This window comes from Scyliorhinus torazame, chromosome X, assembly GCF_047496885.1.
Source record: "Scyliorhinus torazame isolate Kashiwa2021f chromosome X, sScyTor2.1, whole genome shotgun sequence".
Lineage (NCBI taxonomy): Eukaryota > Metazoa > Chordata > Chondrichthyes > Carcharhiniformes > Scyliorhinidae > Scyliorhinus > Scyliorhinus torazame.
Window position 1 is genome coordinate 3,224,136 of NC_092738.1, and position 16,471 is coordinate 3,240,606.

The 16,471-nt window shown below is 60.3% G+C and overlaps 1 long non-coding RNA gene across 1 annotated transcript in view; it reads right to left on the reverse strand.

Annotated features, from left to right (window-relative positions):
- Window positions 1–16,471, reverse strand: part of LOC140405465 (uncharacterized) — a 46,200-nt gene continuing 29,729 nt past the window's right edge. Inside the window, exons 2-3 of the long non-coding RNA XR_011938622.1 lie at window positions 8,512–8,601; window positions 1–101 (exon numbers count right to left, since the gene is read on the reverse strand). This is a non-coding gene — a long non-coding RNA (uncharacterized lncRNA). The remainder of the gene's footprint in view (window positions 102–8,511; window positions 8,602–16,471) is intronic.

The following is a 16,471-nucleotide window of genomic DNA, read 5'->3' on the forward strand; positions in this document are numbered from 1 at the left end:
GTCGCCAACCTGCCTTGTTCTTCGCCTTCTCCTCCTCGTCCTCCTCAGTCTCCCGCTTCAGCCTCAGCTTCCCATCCTTCAGCTTGTTCGGCGACAGGCTCCTACGGGCAGAGGGGGAAGCCGGGGAGTTAGAACCCTCGCGTGCCTCATCGCCCCGGGGTTCGCACAGCGCGCGCCCCCGACGACCCACCCCCTGCGCGTTCCCTGTCGGCGCTGAGGGAGCGCCGTGCTGTGGGAGGGGTCGGTGCTGAGGGAGCGCCGCACTGTGGGAGGGTCAGTGCTGAGGGAGCGCCACACTGTGGGAGGGGTCAGTGCTGAGGGAGCGCCGCACTGTGGGAGGGTCGGTGCTGAGGGGAGCTCATCACTGTGGGAGGGTCAGTGCTGAGGGAGTGCCGCACTGTGGGAGGGTCAGTGCTGAGAGAGCTCCGCACTGTGGGAGGGTCAGTGCTGAGGGAGCTCCGCACTGTGGGAGGGTCAGTGCTGAGGGAGCACTGCACTGTGGAGGGTCAGTGCTGAGGGGAGCTCCGCACTGTGGGAGGGTCAGTGCTGAGGGAGCACGCAGCCGCACTGGTGGGAGGGGTCAGTGCTGAGGGAGCTCCGCACTGTGGGAGGGTCGGTGCTGAGGGAGCGCCGCACTGTGGGAGGGTCGGTGCTGAGGGAGCGCCGCACTGTGGGAGGGTCAGTGCTGAGGGGAGCGCCGCACTGTGGGAGGGTCAGTGCTGAGGGAGCTCCGCACTGTGGGAGGGTCAGTGCTGAGGGAGCGCCGCACTGTGGGAGGGTCAGTGCAGAGGGGAGCGCCGCACTGTGGGAGGGTCAGTGCTGAGGGAGCGCCGCACTGTGGGAGGGTCAGTGCTGAGGGAGCTCCGCACTGTGGGAGGGTCAGTGCTGAGGGAGCGCCGCACTGTGGGAGGGGTCAGTGCTGAGGGGGGCTCCGCACTGTGGGAGGGTCGGTGCTGAGGGAGCTCCGCACTGTGGGATGGTCAGTGCTGAGGGAGCTCCGCACTGTGGGAGGGTCGGGTGCTGAGGGAGGCGCAGCACTGTGGGAGGGTCGGTGCTTTGGGAGCTCCGCTCTGTGGGAGGGGTCAGTGCTGGGGGAGCGCCGCACTGTGGGAGGGTCAGTGCTGAGGGAGTGCCGCACTGTGGGAGGGGTCAGTGCTGAGGGAGCGCCGCACTGTGGGGAGGGTCAGTGCTGAGGGAGCGCCGCACCTGTGGGAGGGTCAGTGCTGAGGGGGCTCCGCACTGTGGGAGGGTCGGTGCTGAGGGGAGCTCCGCACTGTGGGATGGTCAGTGCTGAGGGAGCTCCGCACTGTGGGAGGGTCGGTGCTGAGGGAGCGCAGCACTGTGGGAGGGTCGGGTGCTTTGGGAGCTCCGCTCTGTGGGAGGGTCAGTGCTGAGGGAGCGCCGCACTGTGGGAGGGTCAGTGCTGAGGGAGTGCCGCACTGTGGGAGGGTCAGTGCTGAGGGGAGCGCCGCACTGTGGGAGGGTCAGTGCTGAGGGAGCGCCGCACTGTGGGGAGGGTCAGTGCTGAGGGGAGGGTCGGTGCTGAGGGAGGGTCAGTGCTGAGGGAAGCGCCGCACTGTGGGAGGGTCAGTGCTGAGGGGAGCGCCGCACTGTGGGAGGGTCAGGAGCTGAGGGAGCGGCCGCACTGTGGGAGGGTCAGTGCTGAGGGGGGCGCCGCACTGTGGGAGGGTCAGTGCTGATGGAGGGTCGGTGCTGAGGGGAGGGTCAGTGCTGAGGGAGCGGCCGCGCTGTGGGAGGTTCAGTGTTGAGGGGAGCGCCGCACTGTGGGAGGGTCAGTGCTGAGGGAAGTGCCGCACTGTGGGAGGGTCAGTGCGGAGGGAGCGCCGCACTGTGGGAGGGGTCAGTGCTGAGGGAGCGCCGCACTGTGGGAGGGTCAATGCTGAGGGGAGCGCCGCACTGTGGGAGGGTCAATGCTGAAGGAGCGCCGCACTGTGGGGAAGTGTCGGTGCTGAGGGAGCGCCGCACTGTGGGAGGGTCAGTGCTGAGGGAGCGCCGCACTGTGGGAGGAGGGTCCAGTGCTGAGGGGAGCTCCGCACTGTGGGAGGGTCAGTGCTGAGGGAGCTCCGCCCTGTGGGAGGGTCAGTGCTGAGGGAGCGCCACACTGTGGGAGGGTCAGTGCTGAGGGAGGGTCGGTGCTGAGGTAGTGCCGCACTGTGGGAGGGGTCAGTGCTGAGGGAAGTGCCCGCACTGTGGGAGGGTCAGTGCGGAGGGAGGGTCGGTGCTGAGGGAGGGTCAGTGCTGAGGGGAGCGCCGCACTGTGGGAGGGTCAGTGCTGAGGGAGCGCCGCACTGTGGGAGGGTCAGTGCTGAGGGAGGGTCGGTGCTGAGGGAGGGTCAGTGCTGAGGGAGGGTCAGTGCTGAGGGAGGGTCGGTGCTGAGGGAGGGGTCGGTGCTGAGGGAGGGTCAGTGCTGAGGGAAGCGCCGCGCTGTGGGAGGTTCAGTGTTGAGGGAGCGCCGCGCTGTGGGAGGTTCAGTGTTGAGGGAGCGCCGCACTGTGGGAGGGTCAGTGTTGAGGGAGGGTCGGTCCTGAGGGAGGGTCAGTGCTGAGGGAGCGCCGCGCTGTGGGAGGTTCAGTGTTGAGGGAGCGCCGCACTGTGGGAGGGTCAGTGTTGAGGGAGCGCCGCACTGTGGGAGGGTCAGTGTTGAGGGAGCGCCGCACTGTGGGAGGGTCAGTGCTGAGGGAGGGTCGGTGCTGAGGGAGGGTCGGTGCTGAGGGAGGGTCAGTGCTGAGGGAGGGTCAGTGCTGAGGGAGCGCCCGCGCTGTGGGAGGGTCGGTGCTGGGGGAAGCGCCGCACTGTGGGAGGGTCGGTGCTGAGGGTAAGCGCCGCACTGTGGGAGGTTCAGTGCTGAGGGAGCTCCGCCCTGTGGGAGAGGTCAGTGCTGAGGCGAGCGCCACACTGTGGGAGGGTCAGTGCTGAGGGATGGTCGGTGCTGAGGGAGCGCCCGCACTGTGGGAGGGTCAGTGCTGAGGGAGCGCCGCACTGTGGGAGGGTCAGTGCTGAGGGAGCGCCGCACTGTGGGAGGGTCAATGCTGAGGGGAGCGCCGCACTGTGGGAGGGTCAGTGCTGAGGGAGCTCCGCACTGTGGGAGGGTCAGTGCTGAGGGAAGTGCCGCACTGTGGGAGGGTCAGTGCTGAGGGAGCTCCGCACTGTGGGAGGGTCAGTGCTGAGGGAGCTCCGCCCTGTGGGAGGGTCAGTGCTGAGGGAGCGCCACACTGTGGGAGGGTCGGTGCTGAGGGAGCGCCAAGCACTGTGGGAGGGTCAGTGCTGAGGGAGCTCCGCACTGTGGGAGGATTAGTGCTGAGGGAGCTCCGCCCTGTGGGAGGGTCAGTGCTGAGGGAGCGCCACACTGTGGGAGGGTCAGTGCTGAGGGAGGGATCGGTGCTGAGGGAGCGCCGCACTGTGGGAGGGTCAGTGCTGAAGGAGCGCCGCACTGTGGGGAGTGTCGGTGCTGAGGGAGCGCCGCACTGTGGGAGGGTCAAGTGCTGAGGGAGCGTCCCGCACTGTGGGAGGGTCCAGTGCTGAGGGAGCTCCGCACTGTGGGAGGGTCAGTGCTGAGGGAGCTCCGCCCTGTGTGAGGGTCAGTGCTGAGGGAGCGCCACACTGTGGGAGGGTCAGTGCTGAGGGAGGGTCGGTGCTGAAGGGAGCGCCGCACTGTGGGAGGGTCAGTGCTGAGGGGAGCGCCGCACTGTGGGAGGGTCAGTGCTGAGGGAGCGCCGCACTGTGGAGGGGTCAGTGCTGAGGGAGCGCCGCACTGTGGGAGGGGTCAGTGCTGAGGGACCGCCGCACTGTGGGAGGGTCAGTGCCTGAGGGAGCGCCCGCACTGTGGGAGGGTCAGTGCTGAGGGAGGGTCGGTGCTGAGGGTGCTCCTCACTGTGGAGGGGTCAGTGCTGAGGGAGCTCCGCACTGTGGGAGGGTCAGTGCTGAAGGCGAGCGCGCGCACTGTGGAGAGGGTCAGTGCTGAGGGAGGGTCGGGTGCTGAAGGGAGCCTGCTGGCGACGTAAGGCCGCACTGTGGGAGGGTCAGTGCTGAGGGAGGGTCGGTGCTGAGGGAGCGCGCCCGCACTGTGGGAGGGTCAGTGCTGAGGGAGCGAGCCACGCACTGTGTGGGAGGGTCAGTGCTGAGGGAGCGCCGGCACTGTGGGAGGGTCAGTGCTGAGGGAGCGCCGCACTGTGGGAGGGTCAATGCTGAGGAGAGCGCCGCACTGTGGGAGGGGTCAATGCTGAAGGAGCGCCGCACTGTGGGAGTGTCGGTGCTGAGGGAGCAGCGCCGCACTGTGGGAGAGGGTCAGTGCTGAGGGAGCCAGCGCCGCACTGTGGGAGGGTCAGTGCTGAGGGGAGCTCCGCACTGTGGGAGGGTCAGTGCTGAGGCGAGCTCCGCCCTGTGGGAGGGTCAGTGCTGAGGGAGCGCCACACTGTGGGAGGGTCAGTGCTGAGGGAGGGTCGGTGCTGAGGTAGTGCCGCACTGTGGGAGGGTCAGTGCTGAGGGAGCTCCGCACTGTGGGAGGGTCAGTGCTGAGGGAGCTCCGCACTGTGGGAGGGTCAGTGCTGAGGGAGCTCCGCACTGTGGGAGGGTCAGTGCTGAGGGAGCTCCGCACTGTGGGAGGGTCAGTGCTGAGGGAGCTCCGCACTGTGGGAGGGTCGGTGCTGAGGGAGCTCCGCACTGTGGGAGGGTCAGTGCTGAGGGAGCGCCGCACTGTGGGAGGGTTCCCAACCCAATCCGCTCGTGGTTGGATTCGAGTCTGCCCCAACACATCCAGGAAGTCATTGACAAATGTGGCTACAAGGTGAGTGGACCTGCCGTGTGTTCAGTGACCCTGCGGGTGTCTGTGGCAGCCCTGGTCCTCCTCCAGTCCCCGACACCCCTCCCTATCTCTGTAACCTCCTCCAGCCCCAACACCCCTCCCTATCTCTGTAACCTCCTCCAGCCCCCTACACCCCACCCTATCGCTGTAACCTCCTCCAGCCCCTACACCCCTCCCTATCTCTGTAACCTCCTCCAGCCCCTACACCCCTCCCTATCTCTGTAACCTCCTCCAGCCCCCTACACCCCTCCCTATCTCTGTAACCTCCTCCAGCCCCCGACACCCCAACCTATCTCTGTAACCTCCTCCAGCCCCCTACACCCCTCCCTATCTCTGTAACCTCCTCCAGCCCCCTACACCCCTCCCTATCTCTGTAACCTCCTCCAGCCCCCGACACCCTCCCTATCTCTGTAACCTCCTCCAGTCCCCCTACACCCCTCCCTATCTCTGTAACCTCCTCCAGCCCCCTACACCCCTCCCTATGTCTGTAACCTCCTCCAGCCAACTACACCCCTCCCTATCTCTGTAACCTCCTCCAGCCCCCGACACCCCTCCCTATCTCTGTAACCTCCTCCAGTCCCCCTACACCCCTCCCTATCTCTGTAACCTCCTCCAGCCCCCGACACCCCTCCCTATCTCTGTAACCTCCTCCAGTCCCCCTACACCCCTCCCTATCTCTGTAACCTCCTCCAGCCCTCCTACACCCCTCCCTATCTCTGTAACCTCCTCCAGCCCCCTACACCCCTCCACATCTCTGTAACCTCCTCCAGCCCCCAACATCCCTCCCTATCTCTGTAACCTCCTCCAGCCCCCTACACCCCTCCCTATCTCTGTAACCTCCTCCAGCCCCCTACACCCCTCCCTATCTCTGTAACCTCCTCCAGCCCTCCTACACCCCTCCCTATCTCTGTAACCTCCTCCAGCCCCTACACCCCTCCCTATCTCTGTAACCTCCTCCAGCCCTCCTACACCCCTCCCTATCTCTGTAACCTCCTCCAGCCCCCTACACCCCTCCCTATCTCTGTAACCTCCTCCAGTCCCCCTACACCCCTCCCTATCTCTGTAACCTCCTCCAGCCCTCCTACACCCCTCCCTATCTCTGTAACCTCCTCCAGCCCCTACACCCCTCCCTATCTCTGTAACCTCCTCCAGCTCCTACACCCCTCCCTATCTCTGTAACCTCCTCCAGCCCCTACAACCCTTCCTATCTCTGTAACCTACTCCAGCCCCCTACACCGCTCCCTATCTCTGTAACCTCCTCCAGTCCCTACAACCCTCCCTATCTCTGTAACCTACTCCAGCCCCGACACCCCTCCCTATCTCTGTAACCACCTCCTGTCCCCTACACCCCTATCTCTGTAACCTCCTCCAGCCCCCTACAACCCTCTCTATCTTTATAACCTCCTCCAGCCCCCGACAATCCTCCCGATCTGTGTAACCTCCTCCAGTCCCCTACACCCCTCCCTATCTCTGTAACCTCCTCCAGCCCCGACAACCCTCCCTATCTCTGTAACCTCCTCCAGCCCCCTACACCCTTCACTATCTCTGTAACCTCCTCCAGCCCTCTCCAACCCTCTCGATCTCTATAACCCCCTCCAGCCCCTACACCCCTCCCTATCTCTGTAACCTCCTCCAGCCCCTACAATCCTCCCTATCTCTGTAACCTCCTCCAGCCGCTACACCCCTCCCTATCTCTGTAACCTCCTCCAGCCCCTACAACCCTCCCTATCTCTGTAACCTCCTCCAGCCCCTACAACCCTCCCTATCTCTGTAACCTCCTCCAGCCCCTACACCCCTCCCTATCTCTGTAACCTCCTCCAGCCCTACACCCCTCCCTATCTCTGTAACCTCCTCCAGCCCCTACAATCCTCCCTATCTCTGTAAGCTCCTCCAACCGCTACACCCCTCCCTATCTCTGTAACCTCCTCCAGCCCCTACAACCCTCCCTATCTCTGTAACCTCCTCCAGCCCCTACAACCCTCCCTATCTCTGTAACCTCCTCCAGCCCCCTACACCCCTCCCTATCTCTGTAACCTCCTCCAGCCCTACACCCCTCCCTATCTCTGTAACCTCCTCCAGTCCCCTACAACCCTCCCTATCTCTGTAACCTTCTCCAGCCCCGTACACCCCTCCCTATCTCTGTAACCTCCTCCAGCCCCCTACACCCCTCCCTATCTCTGTAACCTCCTCCAGTCCCTACACCCCTCCCTATCTCTGTAACCTCCTCCAGTCCCCTACAACCCTCCCTATCTCTGTAACCTCCTCCAGCCCCCTACAACCCTCCCTATCTCTGTAACCTTCTCCAGCCCCGTACACCCCTCCCTATCTCTGTAACCTCCTCCAGCCCCCTACACCCCTCCCTATCTCTGTAACCTCCTCCAGTCCCTACACCCCTCCCTATCTCTGTAACCTCCTCCAGTCCCCTACAACCCTCCCTATCTCTGTAACCTTCTCCAGCCACCTACACCCCTCCCTATCTCTGTAACCTACTCCAGCCCCCTACACCGCTCCCTATCTCTGTAACCTCCTCCAGTCCCCTACAACCCTCCCTATCTCTGTAACCTACTCCAGCCCCGACACCCCTCCCTATCTCTGTAACCACCTCCTGTCCCCTACACCCCTATCTCTGTAACCTCCTCCAGCCCCCTACAACCCTCTCTATCTCTATAACCTCCTCCAGCCCCCTACAATCCTCCCGATCTGTGTAACCTCCTCCAGTCCCCTACACCCCTCCCTATCTCTGTAAACTCCTCCAGCCCCCTACAACCCTCCCTATCTCTGTAACCTCCTCCAGCCCCCTGCAATCCTCCCTATCTCTGTAACCTCCTCCAGCCCCCCTACAACCCTCCCTATCTCTGTAACATAAGAACTAGGAGCAGGAGTTGGCCATCTGGCCCCTCGAGCCTGCTCCATCATTCAATGAGATCGTGGCTGATCTTTTGTGGACTCAGCTCCACTTTCCCGCCCGAACACCATAACCCTTAATCCCTTTATTCTTCAAAAAACTATCTATCTTTATCTTAAAAACACTTAATGAAGGAGCCTCTACTGCTTCACTGGGCAAGGAATTCCAGAGATTCACAACCCTTTGGGTGAAGGAGTTCCTCCTAAACTCAGTCCTAAATCTACTTCCCCTTATTTTGAGGCTATGTCCCCTAGTTCTGCTTTCCCCGACCAGTGGAAACAACCTGCCCGCATCTATCCTATCTATTCCCTTCATAATGTTTCCACAAGATCCCCCCCCGCATCCTTCTAAATTCCAACGCGTACAGTCCCAGTCTACTCAACCTCTCCTCGTAATCCAACCCCTTCAGCTCTGGGATTAACCGAGTGAATCTCCTCTGCACACCCTCCAGCGCCAGTGCGTCCTTTCTCAAGTAAGGAGACCAAAACTGAACACAATACTCCAGGTGTGGCCTCACTCACACCTTATACAATTTCAGCAGAACCTTAAACTCCATCCCTCTAGCAATGAAGGACAAAACTCCATTTACCTTCTTAATCACCTGCTGCACCTGTAAACCAACTTTTTGCGACTCATGCACTAGCACACCCAGGTCTCTCTGCACAGCGGCATGTTTTAATATTTTATCATTTAAATAATAATCCCTTTTGCTGTTATTTCGACCAAAATGGATAACCTCACATTCGTCAACATTGTCATCCTCCTCGACGGCCGGGACCTCACCTTGACCTCTTCCTGCCCTTCCTGTGGACATCCCGTTCACGCTCCTTTTTGATGCGATCTCGTTCTTTGTCCTTCCCGCGGTGTCGATCTCTGCAGGCCCCAACAAGATAAGGAAAATAATGCGGCTGGGCATCACCCCCAACCCCCCCCACCATCACTCCCAGTTGCGGCGGGAAGCAGTCCTGTGGCCGAATCCATAAACATTCCCGCGCACGAGTAACAGGCTCGAGGAGGGGGCTGAATGGGATCCTCCTGTTCCTGTGTAACAGACTCTGTGAGGGGGCTGAATGGGATCCTCCTGTTCCTGTGTAACAGGCTCGAGGAGGAGGCTGAATGGGATCCTCCAGTTCGTGTGTAACAGGCTCGAGGAGGGGGCTGAATGGAATCCTCCTGTTCCTGTGTAACAGGCTCGAGGAGGAGGAGGCTGAATGGGATCCTCCTGTTCCTGTGTAACAGGCTCGAGGAGGGGGCTGAATGGGACCCTCCTGTTCCTGTGTAACAGGCTCGAGGAGGGTCTGAATGGGACCCTCCTGTTCCTGTGTAACAGGCTCGAGGAGGGGGCTGAATGGGATCCTCCTGTTCCTGTGTAACAGGCTCGAGGAGGGGGCTGAATGGGATCACCCTGTTCCTGTGTAACAGGCTCGAGGAGGAGGCTGAATGGGATCCTCCTGTTCCTGTGTAATAGGCTCGAGGAGGGGGCTGAATGGGACCCTCCTGTTCCTGTGTAACAGGCTCGAGGAGGGGGCTGAATGGGACCCTCCTGTTCCTGTGTAACAGGCTCGAGGAGGGGGCTGAATGGGATCCTCCTGTCCCTGTGTAACAGGCTCGAGGAGGAGGTAGGGGCTGAATGTGATCCTCCCGTTCCTGTGTAACAGGCTCGAGGAGGAGGAGGAGGTGGCTGAATGGGATCCTCCTGTTCCTGTGTAACAGGCTCGAGGAGGAGGAGGGGGCTGAATGGGATCCTCCTGTTCCTGTGTAACAGGCTCGAGGAGGAGGCTGAATGGGATCCTCCTGTTCCTGTGTAACAGGCTGGAGGAGGGGGCTGAATGGGATCCTCCTGTTCCTGTGTAACAGGCTCGAGGAGGAGGAAGGGGCTGAATGGGATCCTCCTGTTCCTGTGTAACAGGCTGCTGGAGGAGGAGGGGGCTGAATGGGATCTTCCTGTTCTGTGTAACAGGCTCGAGGAGGTGGAGGGGGCTGAATGGGATCCTCCTGTTCCTGTGTAACAGGGCCGAGGAGGGGGCTGAATGGGATCCTCCTGTCCCTGTGTAACGGGCTCGAGGAGGGGGCTGAATCGGATCCTCCTCTTCCTGTGTAACAGGCTCGAGGAGGAGGGGGCTGAATGGGATCCTCCTGTTCCTGTGTAACAGGCTCGAGGAGGGGGCTGAATGGGATCCTCCTGTTCCTGTGTAACAGGCTGGAGGAGGGGGCTGAATGGGATCCTCCTGTTCCTGTGTAACAGGCTCGAGGAGGAGGAGGGGGCTGAATGGGATCCTCCTGTTCCTGTGTAACAGGCTCGAGGAGAAGGCTGAATGGGATCCTCCTGTTCTTGTGTAACAGGCTGGAGGAGGGGGCTGAATGGGATCCTCCTGTTCCTGTGTAACAGGCTCGAGGAGGAGGAGGGGGCTGAATGGGATCCTCCTGTTCCTGTGTAACAGGCTGCTGGAGGAGGAGGAGGCTGAATGGGATCTTCCTGTTCTGTGTAACAGGCTCGAGGATGGGGCTGAATGGGATCCTCCTGTTCCTGTGTAACAGGCCCGAGGAGGGGGCTGAATGGGATCCTCCTGTCCCTGTGTAACGGGCTCGAGGAGGGGGCTGAATCGGATCCTCCTCTTCCTGTGTAACAGGCTCGAGGAGGAGGGGGCTGAATGGGATCCTCCTGTTCCTGTGTAACAGGCTCGAGGAGGGGGCTGAATGGGATCATCCTGTTCCTGTGTAACAGGCTCGAGGAGGAGGCTGAATGGGATCCTCCTGTTCCTGTGTAATAGGCTCGAGGAGGGGGCTGAATGGGACCCTCCTGTTCCTGTGTAACAGGCTCGAGGAGGGGGCTGAATGGGACCCTCCTGTTCCTGTGTAACAGGCTCGAGGAGGGGGCTGAATGGGATCCTCCTGTCCCTGTGTAACAGGCTCGAGGAGGAGGAGGGGGCTGAATGTGATCCTCCTGTTCCTGTGTAACAGGCTCGAGGAGGAGGAGGAGGGGGCTGAATGGGATCCTCCTGTTCCTGTGTAACAGGCTCGAGGAGGGGGCTGAATGGGATCCTCCTGTTTCTGTGTAACAGGCTCGAGGAGGGGGCTGAATGGGATCCTCCTGTTCCTGTGTAACACGCTCGAGGAGGGAGCTGAATGGGATCCTCCTGTTCCTGTGTAACAGGCTCGAGGAGGGGGCTAAATGGGATCCTCCTGTTCCTGTGTAACAGGCTCGAGGAGGGGGCTGAATGGGATCCTCGTGTTCCTGTGTAACAGGCTCGAGGAGGGAGCTGAATGGGATCCTCCTGTTCCTGTGTAACAGACTCGAGGAACAGGAGGGGGCTGAATGGGATCCTCCTGTTCCTGTGTAACAGGCTCGAGGAGGAGGCTGAATGGGATCCTCCTGTTCGTGTGTAACAGGCTCGAGGAGGGGGCTGAATGGAATCCTCCTGTTCCTGTGTAACAGGCTCGAGGAGGAGGAGGCTGAATGGGATCCTCCTGTTCCTGTGTAACAGGCTCGAGGAGGGGGCTGAATGGGACCCTCCTGTTCCTGTGTAACAGGCTCGAGGAGGGGGCTGAATGGGACCCTCCTGTTCCTGTGTAACAGGCTCGAGGAGGGGGCTGAATGGGATCCTCCTGTCCCTGTGTAACAGGCTCGAGGAGGAGGAGGGGGCTGAATGTGATCCTCCTGTTCCTGTGTAACAGGCTCGAGGAGGAGGAGGAGGGGGCTGAATGTGATCCTCCTGTTCCTGTGTAACAGGCTCGAGGAGGAGGGGGCTGAATGTGATCCTCCTGTTCCTGTGTAACAGGCTGGAGGAGGGGGCTGAATGGGATCCTCCTGTTCCTGTGTAACAGGCTCGAGGAGGAGGAGGGGGCTGAATGGGATCCTCCTGTTCCTGTGTAACAGGCTCGAGGAGGAGGCTGAATGGGATCCTCCTGTTCCTGTGTAACAGGCTGGAGGAGGGGGCTGAATGGGATTCTCCTGTTCCTGTGTAACAGACTCGAGGAGGAGGAGGGGGCTGAATGGGATCCTCCTGTTCCTGTGTAACAGGCTGCTGGAGGAGGAGGAGGCTGAATGGGATCTTCCTGTTCTGTGTAACAGGCTCGAGGATGGGGCTGAATGGGATCCTCCTGTTCCTGTGTAACAGGCCCGAGGAGGGGGCTGAATGGGATCCTCCTGTCCCTGTGTAACGGGCTCGAGGAGGGGGCTGAATGGGATCCTCCTGTTCCTGTGTAACAGGCTCGAGGAGGAGGGGGTTGAATGGGATCCTCCTGTTCCTGTGGAACAGGCTCGAGGAGGGGGCTGAATGGGATCATCCTGTTCCTGTGTAACAGGCTCGAGGAGGAGGCTGAATGGGATCCTCCTGTTCCTGTGTAACAGGCTCGAGGAGGGGGCTGAATGGTACCCTCCTGTTCCTGTGTAACAGGCTCGAGGAGGGGGCTGAATGGGACCCTCCTGTTCCTGTGTAACAGGCTCGAGGAGGGGGCTGAATGGGATCCTCCTGTCCCTGTGTAACAGGCTCGAGGAGGAGGAGGGGGCTGAATGTGATCCTCCTGTTCCTGTGTAACAGGCTCGAGGAGGAGGAGGAGGGGGCTGAATGTGATCCTCCTGTTCCTGTGTAACAGGCTCGAGGAAGGGGCTGAATGGGATCCTCCTGTTCCTGTGTAACAGGTTCGAGGAGGGGGCTGAATGGGATCCTCCTGTTCCTGTGTAACAGGCTCGAGGAGGGGGCTGGATGGGATCCTCCTGTTCCTGTGTAACATGCTCGAGGAGGGGGCTGAATGGGATCCTCCTGTTCCTGTGTAACAGGCTCGAGGAGGGAGCTGAATGGAATCCTCCTGTTCCTGTGTAACAGATTCGAGGAGGAGGGGGCTGAATGGGATCCTCCTGTTCCTGTGTAACAGGCTCGAGGAGGGGGCTGAATGGGATCCTCCTGTTCCTGTGTAACAGTCTCGAGGAGGAGGGGGCTGAATGGGATCCTCCTGTTCCTGTGTAACAGACTCTATGAGGGGGCTGAATGGGATCCTCCTGTTCCTGTGTAACAGGCTCGAGGAGGGGGCTGAATGGGATCCTCCTGTTCCTGTGTAACACGCTCGAGGAGGGAGCTGAATGGGATCCTCCTGTTCCTGTGTAACAGGCTCGAGGGGGGGGGCTGAATGGGATCCTCCTGTTCCTGTGTAACAGGCTCGAGGAGGGAGCTGAATGGGATCCTCCTGTTCCCGTGTAACAGACTCGAGGAGGAGGAGGGGGCTGAATGGGATCCTCCTGTTCCTGTGTAACAGGCTCGAGGAGGGGGCTGAATGGGATCCTCCTCTTCCTGTGTAACAGGCTCGAGGAGGGAGCTGAATGGGATCCTCCTGTTCCTGTGTAACAGACTCGAGGAGGAGGAGGGGGCTGAATGGGATCCTCCTGTTCCTGTGTAACAGACTCTATGAGGGGGCTGAATGGGATCCTCCTGTTCGTGTGTAACAGGCTCGAGGAGGGGGCTGAATGGAATCCTCCTGTTCCTGTGTAACAGGCTCGAGGAGGAGGAGGCTGAATGGGATCCTCCTGTTCCTGTGTAACAGGCTCGAGGAGGGGGCTGAATGGGACCCTCCTGTTCCTGTGTAACAGGCTCGAGGAGGGGGCTGAATGGGACCCTCCTGTTCCTGTGTAACAGGCTCGAGGAGGGGGCTGAATGGGATCCTCCTGTCCCTGTGTAACAGGCTCGAGGAGGAGGAGGGGGCTGAATGTGATCCTCCTGTTCCTGTGTAACAGGCTCGAGGAGGAGGAGGAGGGGGCTGAATGTGATCCTCCTGTTCCTGTGTAACAGGCTCGAGGAGAAGGAGGAGGGGGCTGAATGTGATCCTCCTGTCCCTGTGTAACAGGCTCGAGGAGGGGGCTGAATGGGACCCTCCTGTTCCTGTGTAACAGGCTCGAGGAGGGGGCTGAATGGGATCCTCCTGTCCCTGTGTAACAGGCTCGAGGAGGAGGAGGGGGCTGAATGTGATCCTCCTGTTCCTGTGTAACAGGCTCGAGGAGGAGGAGGAGGGGGCTGAATGTGATCCTCCTGTTCCTGTGTAACAGGCTCGAGGAAGGGGCTGAATGGGATCCTCCTGTTCCTGTGCAACAGGTTCGAGGAGGGGGCTGAATGGGATCCTCCTGTTCCTGTGTAACAGGCTCGAGGAGGGGGCTGGATGGGATCCTCCTGTTCCTGTGTAACATGCTCGAGGAGGGGGCTGAATGGGATCCTCCTGTTCCTGTGTAACAGGCTCGAGGAGGGAGCTGAATGGGATCCTCCTGTTCCCGTGTAACAGACTCGAGGAGGAAGTGTGGGCTGAATGGGATCCTCCTGTTCCTGTGTAACAGGCTCGAGGAGGGGGCTGAATGGGATCCTCCTCTTCCTGTGTAACAGGCTCGAGGAGGGAGCTGAATGGGATCCTCCTGTTCCTGTGTAACAGACTCGAGGAGGAGGAGGGGGCTGAATGGGATCCTCCTGTTCCTGTGTAACAGACTCTATGAGGGGGCTGAATGGGATCCTCCTGTTCGTGTGTAACAGGCTCGAGGAGGGGGCTGAATGGAATCCTCCTGTTCCTGTGTAACAGGCTCGAGGAGGAGGAGGCTGAATGGGATCCTCCTGTTCCTGTGTAACAGGCTCGAGGAGGGGGCTGAATGGGACCCTCCTGTTCCTGTGTAACAGGCTCGAGGAGGGGGCTGAATGGGACCCTCCTGTTCCTGTGTAACAGGCTCGAGGAGGGGGCTGAATGGGATCCTCCTGTCCCTGTGTAACAGGCTCGAGGAGGAGGAGGGGGCTGAATGTGATCCTCCTGTTCCTGTGTAACAGGCTCGAGGAGGAGGAGGAGGGGGCTGAATGTGATCCTCCTGTTCCTCTGTAACAGGCTCGAGGAGGAGGAGGGGGCTGAATGGGATCCTCCTGTTCCTGTGTAACAGGCTCGAGGAGGGGGCTGAATGGGATCCTCCTGTTCCTGTGTAACAGGCTCGAGGAGGAGGAGGAGGCTGAATGGGATCCTCCTGTTCCCGTGTCACAGGCTCGAGGAGGAGGAGGGGGCTGAATGGGATCCTCCTGTTCCTGTGTAACAGTCTCGAGGAGGAGGACGGGGCTGAATGGGATCCTCCTGTTCCTGTGTAACAGGCTCGAGGAGGAGGAGGAGGCTGAATGGGATCCTCCTGTTCCTGTGTAACAGACTCTATGAGGGGGCTGAATGGGATCCTCCTGTTCCTGTGTAACAGGCTCGAGGAAGGGGCTGAATGGGATCCTCCTGTTCCTGTGTAACAGACTCTATGAGGGGGCTGAATGGGATCCTCCTGTTCCTGTGTAACAGGCTCGAGGAGGGGGCTGAATGGGATCCTCCTGTTCCTGTGTAACACGCTCGAGGAGGGAGCTGAATGGGATCCTCCTGTTCCTGTGTAACAGGCTCGAGGAGGGGGCTAAATGGGATCCTCCTGTTCCTGTGTAACAGGCTCGAGGAGGGGGCTGAATGGGATCCTCCTGTTCCTGTGTAACAGGCTCGAGGAGGGAGCTGAATGGGATCCTCCTGTTCCCGTGTAACAGACTCGAGGAGGAGGAGGGGGCTGAATGGGATCCTCCTGTTCCTGTGTAACAGGCTCGAGGAGGGGGCTGAATGGGATCCTCCTGTTCCTGTGTAACAGGCTCGAGGAGGGAGCTGAATGGGATCCTCCTGTTCCTGTGTAACAGACTCGAGGAGGAGGAGGGGGCTGAATGGGATCCTACTGTTCCTGTGTCACAGGCTCGAGGAGGAGGAGGGGGCTGAATGGGATGCTCCTGTTCCTGTGTAACAGACTCTATGAGGGGGCTGAATGGGATCCTCCTGTTTCTGTGTAACAGGTTCGAGGAGGGGGCTGAATGGGATCCTCCTGTTCCTGTGTAACACGCTCGAGGAGGGAGCTGAATGGGATCCTCCTGTTCCTGTGTAACAGGCTCGAGGAGGGGGCTAAATGGGATCCTCCTGTTCCTGTGTAACAGGCTCGAGGAGGGGGCTGAATGGGATCCTCCTGTTCCTGTGTAACAGGCTCGAGGAGGGAGCTGAAATGGGATCCTCCTGTTCCCGTGTAACAGACTCGAGGAGGAGGAGGGGGCTGAATGGGATCCTCCTGTTCCTTGTAACAGGCTCGAGGAGGGGGCTGAATGGGATCCTCCTGTTCCTGTGTAACAGGCTCGAGGAGGGAGCTGAATGGGATCCTCCTGTTCCTGTGTAACAGACTCGAGGAGGAGGAGGGGGCTGAATGGGATCCTCCTGTTCCTGTGTAACAGACTCTGTGAGGGGGCTGAATGGGATCCTCCTGTTCCTGTGTAACAGGCTCGAGGAGGAGGCTGAATGGGATCCTCCAGTTCGTGTGTAACAGGCTCGAGGAGGGGGCTGAATGGAATCCTCCTGTTCCTGTGTAACAGGCTCGAGGAGGAGGAGGCTGAATGGGATCCTCCTGTTCCTGTGTAACAGGCTCGAGGAGGGGGCTGAATGGGACCCTCCTGTTCCTGTGTAACAGGCTCGAGGAGGGGTCTGAATGGGACCCTCCTGTTCCTGTGTAACAGGCTCGAGGAGTGGGCTGAATGGGATCCTCCTGTTCCTGTGTAACAGGCTCGAGGAGGGGGCTGAATGGGATCATCCTGTTCCTGTGTAACAGGCTCGAGGAGGAGGCTGAATGGGATCCTTCTGTTCCTGTGTAATAGGCTCGAGGAGGGGGCTGAATGGGACCCTCCTGTTCCTGTGTAACAGGCTCGAGGAGGGGGCTGAATGGGACCCTCCTGTTCCT